Raw genomic sequence first — 12,623 nt, 5'->3', positions numbered from 1 at the left:
CTCAATGCAGTTAAAATTGCAAGATGTTTGAAGTTAGTATGTGAATAAGCTGTAGTTTATTCTTCATTGTTTTTTCCTGACTTAAATCAAAGAAGTGTCTTCAGGGATTTTTTTTTTGTTGTTATTATTATTCATTTAATGGAAGGAAAAAAACATCTGTCAAATAGGCTCTCCTCATAACCACTACAATGTCACATTGTCATTCACTAAGTTTAAAACAAAATGGAAAACAAATGCTCTTGACTTTTCTTGTGAATGCTAAATAATAATACAACACAACTTACCAGTCCTGTGAATAAAGCTACAGCTGTCTGGAATTCTTTCTTCAGAATTCTGTGTTAAATGGTAAGCATTTACATTACCATGTTATATTTTTTATTTTATTATTTTATTCTCATAAATGTTAAACATACATGAATTGTGCTGCTCTCATTTTGTTTATTTAAAAAGCACAGTATAAAAAATTCAGCTAGACTACATAAGTGGTTGAGAACGTAGTTCATAAAATGCTTCCAAAATCTGCATTGCTTGCTTTGGATCTTACCATCTACTTCCTCAGCTGTAAAGGGCTGATCTCTAAATATTTCTTTGAGCTGGAGAATTAGTTTCGGGGGGGGAGGAGGAACACATTGGACTATTTTTAAAAAAATACAGAAAATAACATCATACATCCCAAATAGAAGGCAATTGTACTCTCACAGGCTTCTGTATTATGCTTTAGAATAGAATTAAATGGCATTCAAATGATTTTTTTCTTTTTTTTTTTTTTTTGTGAGAATCATGCCAAAAGTAAAACGGAGAGACCTTTTTATTTGAATCATTTGGGTTTGTTGGGGTTTTTTTTGTTATAAATGAACTCACTAGCAATTTACAATGTGTGCCCAGAAAGTCAGGATTTCAAATCAAGGTCCTGTGTTCCACAGCACCCACGCTTCCAGAGCCCTTGCCAGTTGGAATTCTCTAGGAAGAGGACCGGAAGTACTGGCTTAGCACTTTAATTATTAATAACTTTACCTTATTTCTTTCAGATACATATGTTATTACAGGCGCTTCTATTTTTTACTTCAACAGTCATATATTGTTCATCTTACTCAAGTCCTGGATTTCTCATTACTTCTTTCTGTCTTTCATTTTTCTGTTTCAACATTGTGACATCTGTATGCTATCATGGTATTAACAATATTGCACTGTTGTACAATATAGAGCTTTAACCGTTACTCATATTTAAGCTGTTGGACAAATGGTTTCATTTACAAAGCAGAGCAAATGTTCTTATTTGCTGATGTCAGTGTTCAATTTCAGTTCCAAGGTGGAAGAAATAGAAGTATATTAGCTTGCCTTATGTCAACACAACTTTGCAGACAGTGGATTTGTGTAGAAGCTAGCAGGCTGACTGACATAAGGTGTGTAGGCAATAGTCAAGAGAAGAGAAGCTACCTTAACTATAAAGTAGTCTTAAAATGTCTCAGATGAACATCTAGCTTAGATGCCTGATTTAGAATGCTGTTAAATCAATGTATTTCTCTAGAGGACATTTTTTTCTTTTACATATTGCAAAATCTTTGGTGACAGCACAGGAAGTTCAGATTCCTAGTGCAGGTACCCAAGCTGGATGCTTAAAGTAAGTGTAAATACTTTTCTTTGATCTTGCTGTTATGTTGCAAGGTCAGTCACCTAAGAAGTAGAAAAAAAATTGTATATAATTTAAACTGATCACCTTTTACATTGAAACTATTGAGAGATAAAGTTCTTTTCAAAGATTAGCAAGTTTGTTTTACCATTGGAAAAAAAAAGGAGACTACGTACTATGTCCTGTTTTCTAATGTTCAAAAGTATACCAGTCATCTAATATCACATGGTTTCAAGAAAGATAATGGAATCTAATCTAACTTATATTAGTGAGGTGTATGGAGAAAAGATAGCATAGTTGAATTTGATTATTTAGCTGTTTGAAAAAATCTTGGAGCCAATTTCCAAATACATATGTTCAAAAGTGTCTGATCGTAGCAGGTTTTTGAATTTCACTGAAATTCGCTGAATGCTTGGTCAGCTAAGTTGCTTCTGAAAGTACCACTAAATACCTGTTTGCATCTTTTGGCACTTTAAATACTTTTTGCAAACGTTTTTCTTCTGAGCTTTTACATCTAATTAATAACCTGTAAGTTACACTATACACAATTTTTTCAAAACTACCTCTCTCCTCTGTACTGTAGGAGTGTCTTGGTGTTCATCTGTATGAGTCCTTTTGACTTCCTTGAGCAGTTTTTAAGCTTGTCCTATGTTCTTTCTTTTTATTTCAAGTTCTTGCTACCTTCTCCTTAGAGATATTTATATTTTTCAAATTTTGATAAACTGAAGCTTAGTTTTGTCTTGCTACTTTTAGATGTACTCTAGTGATTAGAATATGACTACTGTTATGGCCACAAATATTAGATGGCAGTAAGTAGCACTTCTTTATGTATGTGCTTTAGGTTTGTAATTATAAAGTGCTGTTAAAGAAGCAAATCGTCTACTCTGCAAGCTACTTGACATGTTTCTTCTCTGCAAAATCTTTGCATGTGTAGTATTAGTGTAGGTTTTTTTTTTTCCCTGTATAAGCCAGTCTTGATCTTTTTATAGTCCATGCCAAATCTTTCCTTGACTTACTGATACAATGGTTAAGATCTGTGTGCATTTCATCATTGGAATGAATGATTTTCAACTGTGTAGAAACTCTTTACATCTGTTTGCCATATTGTAGCCATCTAATTCAGGAGAATCTCCTCACATAAAGAGGTAGCAAAAATGGCTTTGTCCGTATGTCTAAGAAAAAAAAAAAAGGATTATATCTGTAATAGGAGGTGTATGCTTCTCTGCTGTGCAGTGCAAGTGTTTAATGGTAATCATTCATCTGTGTGTATGATACTGTTTGCTTGATTCCTTTACAAAATTAGAAGCCCTGTTTTCAGAATTTTTACCCTCAAATAACTGAACTTGATACAACTGAAAAAAAAATCCAAATGTTCCATGCCAGTTTGAATTTAGGCAAACTCTTTGGTTGCCAGTCTATTGGCTATGTAAAGAGGCAGCATATAAATCCTAATTGTTGCCTATAGTATTAACAAAATGCACAGCGTATTAAAAAAATCTATTTGTTCCTATTCATTATCAATAAGGAAGAGTATACTTTAGCTCTATTATCAATTATTTTATAAGCACTTATGCCCTGATGAAAATATTAGATAATTAGGAATAGAAAATTAGGAAAGACTGTTTGGTCTAACAAACATGTTCATATTAGACCCATAAATACCAGCCAACATTCAGTATTTATGAAAATCAGTTTATCTCCATATGTGTAAATCATTGGCCATATTGCTGTGTTCTCTATTTTCACCTGATCTTTTTACATTTCTAAATATGAGAACTTAAAATTTTTACTATGTCTGTGGCTCTTTGGTTTTGGGTTGTTTTTTGTTTTGTTTTGTGAGCTATCATGACTTCCTCTTCAGGAACATTACTGTATACAACTTTATTCAAATCTTACTCACAAGCTTTATTTTCACCATTTAAGAGAATTGCTATCTATGCAGGCTTAAGAGAGACTTGAAAGTCTAAAGGTCATAATATTTGCTTGTGGAAGTATCACAGGATTCACTTCATTATGCCGACTCAAAGGCCAGAAGTTTTCCAAACTTTAATATATAATAGAAAGCTCCAAAATCATCTTTAAGAGCTTCAAATTACAGCAGTGGTAAAATTTTGAAAATCTGAAGCATTTGTTTTCAAGAATAATTTAGGTTTGTAGTACTTTGCTTTCAGCTCATTTCCAGTGGTATTTTGTGAGGCTTTCCAACTCATTATCTGAGGCTTTTAAGAAGTTTAAGTTAACAACTTGCAGGATCAATCCCAATATATATAATGTCATTGGATTAAAAATTCTAGACTTGTGCATGATTTCTAGAGTATCTACATAGTTCACGTAATCTAATATTCTGTGAATCTCGTAGATAACTTGGTATAATTGCCTATTTCATGGGTGCACAAATTGAGGTACAAACAAAGGAAGTGAAATGTCTGTGGACTTAAAAAATCAGTATTAGGGTTTACATTTCCTTATTCTCATATTTTCTGTTGCCTGGCTATATGAAACAGTCCAATCATTCTGGACTATTTTCTGTCTTTGAATAGTCTACTATGAAAATAAGAAATTGAAAATACTAGAAAATTATCCCTGAAGTTGTTTGGGTTTTGTTTTTTTTTTTTTTTTAAATACATAATTTGGGAGGAGGGCTGCAATAAAAGAAAGATTTGCATATTTTATCAAAGTTCATGCAGACCTACTTCTGTTTCACTTTACCTCATCAAGAATATTGTGTTTGGGGTTTTTGGTTTGTGGTTTTTTTTTCCCCCCCCCAGTTATTTTGTAGTGGCTAGCTGGAGAAATGTCTGACAGAAGTGTCAGTTCAGTTTCCATCTGTCTGACTGACTATGCCATTGAGAATGACTCCTGAGAAGCAAGTGGTGTTTCAGAAGGTTTCCTAAAGAAAAAAAAAAAAAAAAAAAGTGGAAGGTCTACCAATTGCAGCAATTAATTTAGTTTCACCCATAATTTTGTTTCTTAAAACACAGTTGCTAGTATAATTCAATACCATTATTTACAGGCCAGCTTAGAATGCATTTTCAGTTTACAGGATGAAACTGAACCTTACAGTGAGTTTGTAGTATGCAACTTTATTATTGCTCGACTTCTTCGTACGTACACATGTAAACAGTTCAGTATGAAGTGTATTATATTTAGACTTTTTCATTCTATTGCAATCAGTAGCAGAAAGGGGATCTTTGTCTTTATTGTCCTGTAATAGATTTTTTCAGTTGTTAGAGCACTGTATAGATATTAAAAGTGAAAAAATGTGTAAAAATCTTCCAGGCTGTAGAAACAGAAGGCACTCAAGGACTTATTGCTCTTTCTTTCCTGCTCTAAGACTGCACCAAATCAATGCAGCCTATTCCAGGGCTATGTTAATAAAACTATTCTTACAAATATCTACTGAGGGAATTGTACAAAGGCTTAGGTAGCCAGTTCCACTATTTAGTTACCTTAATTATTATTATTACACCCAGGACTTAACCCACTTTTGTTAAATTAGAGGTTAAGCAGTTATTTCTGGATACAGAATACAGCATTATCCTCTATACATGTCAATGATGTGTTAGGCAACTGCTGTCATGCCCACTACCCATCAGTAATGTATTATAGCTTTTCTCAGGGCAAGCTTGGATGCGTTGTGTGTACTTTGTCTTCTTTGTCATGCCATTAGCAACAGTGCCTGGGAATACCTTCCCTCTTCTCGCCTGTCTTCCGCAACAATCAAGCATTATTGATAAAATTTGCTGCTTAGAATCTCCATGGTCTTCCCATACTGATGCACACTTGAAGCTAACTTATGTGGTTAGCTCTTATTAAATATAATGGTAATTCTGCTTCAACTATCCTGCATTTTTAGATAAATAGATTCATAAAATATGTGGAGATGTGGAGTTACTTTTTTTTAATAACATAGCAATCATTGTTAAACTTAAAGATAATTTTCAAAATGAATATATAAAGAAAAAAATTGATATGGAGTATGTTACCAATAGGAAAGCTATTGCAAAAGTCTAGGTAAGCAAACTTTTTTAATTGAAGCAAGCTCTCTGATTACCTCAAGTGTTTCAGTAGCTTCTTTGTTTGCAGCCTAATTATCATAAACTTGGATTTCCATTTTGCTTTTCACAGAGTTCACAGTTGACACACAAAAGTAATTGTTCTTTAAGCGAACTTAATTTTGATACATAATATACAGTGTCAGTGATCAGGGGTTAAAAGGCAAGATCTCCCAGAGATGAATCATGGCACATAAAGCAAGGTCAAAATGAGTCCTTCCAAATCTGTGTTTTGAGACCATGCATCCCGCATGCTATTGAGAGCTCTAAACTTTAAAAACATACTCTCAGTTGGCTAGGAGTGCTTTTCTGATGCATTTCAGCTGTGTAATTTGCATTCTGGTTCATGCAAACATATGAATGATTCAGAAGTGGATTTTTTTTTTTTAAATATGGAAGTCTGTTATTTAAAGAACGGGTAAAACTGAAGTAGCACAGTGCTCATCTAATCATTCTGGAGTCAGGCTATCAGAAAAATTGCATGGAATCTAAAGTAATGTGGATAGAAAGCTTTGTGATTTATGTGTGGTCTAAATGGTAAGCAGGCTTCATTAAAAAAGAATTCCTGAAGGGTGGAAAGTAACAGAAAAGAAATAAACTTGACAAAGTAAAAGCTGTCTGCGAGCTGCAGTACAGCGTGTGTTTACACTATTGCAAAAAACCCTATAAAGATGGAAATGCTAGACCAAGAATTCAGGACTGATTCACAGTCAGTAGCCAGAGAGCACTGTTAGTATAACACGTTTCCATCCCAACTGTTTATGACTGCTTTTCTGTCAGTTTTCTTCCCAGCATCAGTGTAAGAACAGACTTGTGCTTGACACAGCTTGTGTTTTCATTCAGAGTCTGGTATCATGATTCAAATTCACCTGGATCAGCACTGTAATACCTTTCTTTTTGTACTATGTTAATATGTATAAGACCACTATCAAAATGAGTTTTAAATTAATCTCATAAATGATGTGATTCTGTTCCTTTGGCATGGGCTTGGAAAATGATTGGTTTTGTGCGTGGAATTTTTTACTCATGTTTTCTGTTTTTCCTTTTTTTCTGATGAGCACCGAGAAAGAAAACCCCATTCTTTGTTTACTGCTGATTTTCACAGAAAATGGGTCTTTGTTTGATACTTTCATATTCTTCCTCCTTCGGGGAATTTCTGTTGGGAAAACTATTCTTCCTGATACAGCAGGGTTCTGGCAATAAGCTTCAGCACACCCTTGCTCTTATTAGTATGTTAGGCCTGCTGTTCTTAGGGCAGAGCCTCGCAGTCCTAAAAGGCAGAATGGAGACGTATGAAAAATCCCCTTTTTAGGCTTCATCTACTGTAATAACATTAAATAATAAATATTTAATGGTCTATAACTTCTTTTAATTAACAACATACAAGAGAAAAGGAAAAAAAGGGAACCATTTTGGATCTCCAAAAGTTAGAAGAGACATCTTCATCTGACACTGATTTTAAATATTTTTTCCTGTCATGTGAATTTAGCTATGAGTATCCATGCTCCAGATTTGATTAGCACAAATTCTGCATGGATACATTATTGAGATCCTTAGTAAGCTAAAACTAATGAAGAATGCAGCAGCTAGCTTGCTAATGTTATTAACTACAACAAATAAAAAACTATTAGTTTAATATTTGTTTCTACACAGAAATAGAGATTTTAGCATTTCTAAAATATACTTTTAGGGGTTTTTTATATTAGTTTAGTACTTTCAGTGCAAGTATCTTGTGGCTAGGTACTTCTATTTCAGATTAATGTAGCCTTTTCTGATGTAACACCAGTATAACAAAACCATCTCAAATTTAAATAGCTTAAATTGACCATCTTACATTTAAAAAGTATCAAATTCTGAAATAAAGATACATGCTGCGTATTTCCATTGAAGTAATTAAATGTGAGTTGTAAGCAATTCAGTAATTTTCAATTCTGTGTTTGTAGCTAACCCCATAATTAGGTTTCCATTGAATTTCAATTAATTAAACAGTTTCCATAATTGCTTTTTCCCATCGAGTGCACTTCAACTTTCTAAGCTGAGCAGTGGGAAGACTGGGGGCTAAGTATTTTTTATACAGGTCTTTCCAGCGTGAAATAGAATTCCTGGTGTTGATCTTCAGATGATAGTATAGAGACCGTCTCTCCATTCAGGTTTATTCACTGCTCCAGTGAGAGAGAGGTATCTGTTAGTAGGCTTTTTGTTGTTATTTCATTACTAGGTCTTTGGGTCAATTATCTTTAATTTTAATTTTAGTTGGGGGATTATTCTTTTTGCTACCAATGAATGTCTTACAAAGCGCTTGTAATAAGCTTGTTTTGTAAGTTGATAATAAAGAAATAGAAGACCAAAACAGGAACTTATTTCTTCTGCAGTCCATGTCTCATGTAAGAACAATAAAGTCCAGCACTGCTGTAGTGTTAGTCTTCATAACTAAAGTCAAGAAAGAAAGACAAAATTTCATACTGCATACAACAGTGTTCATAAATACTATGGAAGGGGGTTTTTGTATGTTTCTTGGTTGATTTTTTTTTTTTTTTTGCTTGATCCTATCTGTTTTTCATGGTAAGCTTTAACAAAAGTGTGTTGGGCTTTTTTGTCCCCTCTAGTTTATGAGTTACCTTGGCACACTCAGCCATGTCGTACAACCTACGTACATGAACACCTTTGTTTTTTCTAGGTTATTTTCCCATTGACTTTTGGCAGTGGGTGTAGTGGGGAAATTAACGTTCAGCCTGGGATGTTTTGGGAGAAGAAAAGCTCAGTCACAAACTTAGAAATTTTTCAAATATGTTATGTATTCTGTGCCAAACAAGCTCATTCCTTTTGCAAGTTAATTTTAAAAACTCCCTTCTTTGGGCAGCTTTATTTCCTAATTCCTGTTTTGAGAGGGCATGCAAATATTAACCATATCCTTGGCATAATAGTAGAAGCTGGTCATCGATGAATGTAAGGATTGATTGCTCAGGTCTTTTTGAAAAGAAACTATAATTAGTGACTTTTCCAGGAAAGAGAACATACTGGCTATCTGAGAGAGGTTAGGTATATGGTGTCAGGGCTGAACCACAACAACTGACTAAAAATACTTTTCCTATGCTTTTTTAGTTATTCTACTATGACTGAGGTGAAAAAAGTCCTTAAGAAAAAGGACGTTGATATTTTACCTCATGATTTCATATTACCTTTGCTCTGCCACATATGCATGCCTTTGAGTAGGCAACTAAAGCAAGATTTTCTAGGGAGTTCTCTGGTTTTCTTGTTCTCTATGGCTTTCATGTTCCTCTTGAACATCTAGGCCCAACTTTGTTCAGTGCTGGGCCATTTTATGTGTTTTTCTGGTTTGATTCTTGCTGACCTGTATTCTTGCAACAGTCTTTGGTTGGAGGAAAACTGTTTAATATGCATTCCTCTGGTAGATACCTAAGGATTAGAGATTAGGTGACTATCTCAGAAGATATTATTATTGCTAAGGAGAAGGGTATTACCCATCTCTTGAAGGTAACTGAATGAAAACCAAAAGCCATTTTGGCTCTCCTTTACTTACAAAAAGGGTTTTCTCACTCTGCCTCTTTTAATAGGAGAATGAATACAGCCTGTCCGTGATGTTTTGACTAGAAAGAATGTGTTGGAGTTATAACTGTAGATGCACTGTATGAATTTCTTAAATCTTTTACAGCCCTATTTTATATAATTCTGTGCTCTAGTTTTCATATATTCCATATATTTAATTTTATTTTTATGGATATTTACAGAGGTAAATATAATAAACTGTTTGATTCAGGAATATGAGAAGGAAAATAATATTAATCTTGTAGAATTATGTTGTCCTTTGTTTCCAAGTCACCTAGCAAGTAGATCTACCTTGTCTAACATATGTTAGGAAAAAGAAAATGTACAGTCAGTATTCCTTTTTTTCTCTTATTCTGTCTTTTTTTTCCCCTCCTCCTGTGATTCTTTATTGTCTCCTTGATTTATTCTGTGAACAACTCTGGAAATGAATTGGAAATAGCATTTTATTTTTTTTATTTGTAAAACTGCAAATCTTGACATTGTATAAATTCATAGGAGAATGTTTCAATTGTTTTCACAATCCTTGAGCTGATAAATCACTTGGAGAAAAAAAAAAAAAAAGAAGGGTTCAGTTAACTAAGATCTATTCATTAATAAGAGAAACTTGAAGTTGCGTCTGGAGTACATTGTCAGTTTATTTTTTACCTTTGTTTAATACTTCAATATACTGGAAGAACTCCCAGAATATCCAGAGTGTTGTCAGACTGTGTGTTTATTTTAGGAAGAGTTCTGGTAATTTTTACATGGAAACCTAAAAAAATGTGAGGGATGCAGTGATTTCTTTTGCTGTTATTCATGGGGATTTTCATTGTTGCTTTTCTTTTTTTGATTTTTCTTTTGTTTTTGTCCGTAGTGTTTAGACTAGGTTGGTCTGTTCTTGTTCTAATTCTTAAAGACGAAATTTTAAAAATGTATCTAAAAATACATTGAAGATTCTGCAGTTTCCTAGAATTGGCAAAGAGGCTGAGTTGGTTTATAACTTCTGATTTACATTCTGCTATTTCAGACTTGACTCAGTCTTCTGGTGCTCAAATCTGTTTTGGCTTCTATGTAGTCCTTGGGACACAAAAACTGAATTGGGCTGTTGTGTTTTTTCAAGAATGCCAAATACATTAAAGGTAATGTAAGAGAGAGGAAATAGCAGCTCATATCTCTAACTACAGTTTGCCTAATTTGTTACTCTTGACAAATTAACCTTGACTCTTGACTGGCAAATAATAATAATTTTCAAAAATAGAGCATTATTTTACAGGAATTATATGTTCTTTTCTTCCTCTTGAAATATTTATCTTCCTGCAGTGTTATTCTGGTAAGGGTAATAGTGCAATTTTTTTAATTGATTCCCGTAGCCTAAATCTGTGGCAATCTGAGTATGGGTAAATCCCTGGCAAACAGGTAATCTTAGTAAGTTTAAAACATCTCCTTTCTAATTTCTAGTTCGAGATTAAAAGCCCGTTTTTATAGATGGTTTCATATAGTCAGTCTAGACAGTCTAGTTATAAAAAGTATTTTTTGCTTGCTTCTTCTTACTGAAATCAGTAAGGTGCTTAACATAGTGACAAATACTGACTTTCTCTGTGTCTGTGTAATCACTATAGCATTCTCATTAATAGTATAAATGCCTCTCTTTTCCCAGTGTTTACACAAATGCCTACCTGCACATATGAAGGATTAATTCTCCTGCTCGTTGTGCTTAGTGTGTCTGCAGAGAGTATGGATAACCTCTTGTACTACTGGCCTCTGTTCTGTTGGACTCTTCATTTAGAAAAAATCATGTAGCAATAAGTAAAATTTTGGTCTCTCTTACCCAGTAATTTTTGTAGTCTCTTAACTTGAGAAGCAAGTCAATGCCAGTAATACTTCTGTAACTAATATTTCTCTTTAAATATCCTCTCCTTTAAGCCCTCCACATGTACAGCTCACATTGACTTCAGGGAGTGTTCTATAAATTCAGAAGCTGTGAATTTTTCACATACGATGAATGCTGTAGACAACATATTTGCCTCTTGTTCTTTAACTGAAATAATAAAAATAGGAAAGCACAGTTTATCTGAAACTAACTCAGGGTTGCTCTCTTCTTTTCTCTCCTTTTTCTCCCATTTTGAGAATTGACACGTTGCCATGGTGAACTCTGGAGGAGATAAATAACCAAATCTATCTGTTATGTTTTCCAATTTTCATTCCAGTCTTACAGCTCCTGATTTTCAGTTATTTATCTCCTGAAAGTAATGATTTTTTTTTTTTCTGTTTTTTGTGCATCTCATTGTTTCACCCACCAACAGGGATTTGTTACTACTGGATAGTAATGTGAGGAATCTCAGAAAGAGAAGTCTTCAAAAGCAGGGCAATATCCCAACCACCTACTTTAGGGTCAGCTTTAGATACTGTGATATTATTATGCCTAAAATTTTGGTATGTGGTTATAGCAAAGTGATTCAGATAATCAAATGGCAACAAGATTCCCAATCCTGTAACTGAAGAGGATAAATTACTATTAAGTGACATTCAGAAGGCTTGCGTATTAAGTGAGGAGCTGAACAAAACTAGTCCAAAAGAAACACTAGGCACAGAGATGGTTCTGAACTCCTACCTTTCTCTGACAGTTGGGCACTTGATGCAGGTACCTTAGGTACCTTGGCTCACTCAGGTTCAGAACCTAGGTTCATCTTCTGAGGATAATAACCTAAATAAACATTTCAAATCATAGAATTACACTTTACAGGATGTATGGCTGTCATTGTTGCCCACCGTTTGCCTAATGAGTTAATGGGAATAGCATTTGTCAGGAATCAGGAAGCGTTTAATCTAAAACTGGTTGATGGAGTTCGAACTTGCACTTGCTATTTTCCAGAAACATACCTTAGTAAGTGGGCTAAGGGTTAGTTTTGGTTTAGAAATCTTCTGCCCTTTTTCTTGAGGATGACCTGCCATGCATCCTGGAATGCAAAACCTGAAGAGCTGGTGAGAGCATGCAAGAGGAAATCTGACCTCTATCCACATAGCTGTGACATTCAGCCCAGAGACATGGTATATTATGCCTGTGTATGTTTCCAGTCTGAATATTTTAATTTGGTTTTGAAAAAGCAAGAGGATGCTTCTGTGTGCCAGATTTTCTTATGAAGACTGAATTACCAAAATCAGAATTGCTCCTCCCTAAGGAAGATATTGTCAGATGTTTGTTAAATAAGAACAAATTGCAAGAGAATAAAATACTAACTACATTTCATTAATCAGAAGAAGAGCAGTAGGTCTTTGAGAAATCTAACAATATCTGCATCAAAAGATATGTTTCTTTGCTTGGTGATTGGAGCAGGTAATTTTATGTATGAAAGCTACGCTATCTGCTGACTCTTGTAATAAAAAAGATAGTA

The 12,623-nt window shown here is 34.1% G+C and overlaps 1 protein-coding gene across 6 annotated transcripts in view; it reads left to right on the top strand.

Moving 5' to 3' along the window:
- The window catches only part of KIF6 (kinesin family member 6), a 173,831-nt gene that overhangs the window by 62,888 nt on the left and 98,320 nt on the right, over positions 1-12,623 (top strand). The window lies entirely within an intron of this gene.

Source organism: Ciconia boyciana, chromosome 3 (genome assembly GCF_034638445.1).
Source record: "Ciconia boyciana chromosome 3, ASM3463844v1, whole genome shotgun sequence".
NCBI classification, from domain to species: domain Eukaryota; kingdom Metazoa; phylum Chordata; class Aves; order Ciconiiformes; family Ciconiidae; genus Ciconia; species Ciconia boyciana.
The sequence above is the reverse complement of the archived record's forward strand: the minus strand, read 5'-3'. Positions and strand labels throughout refer to the sequence as shown.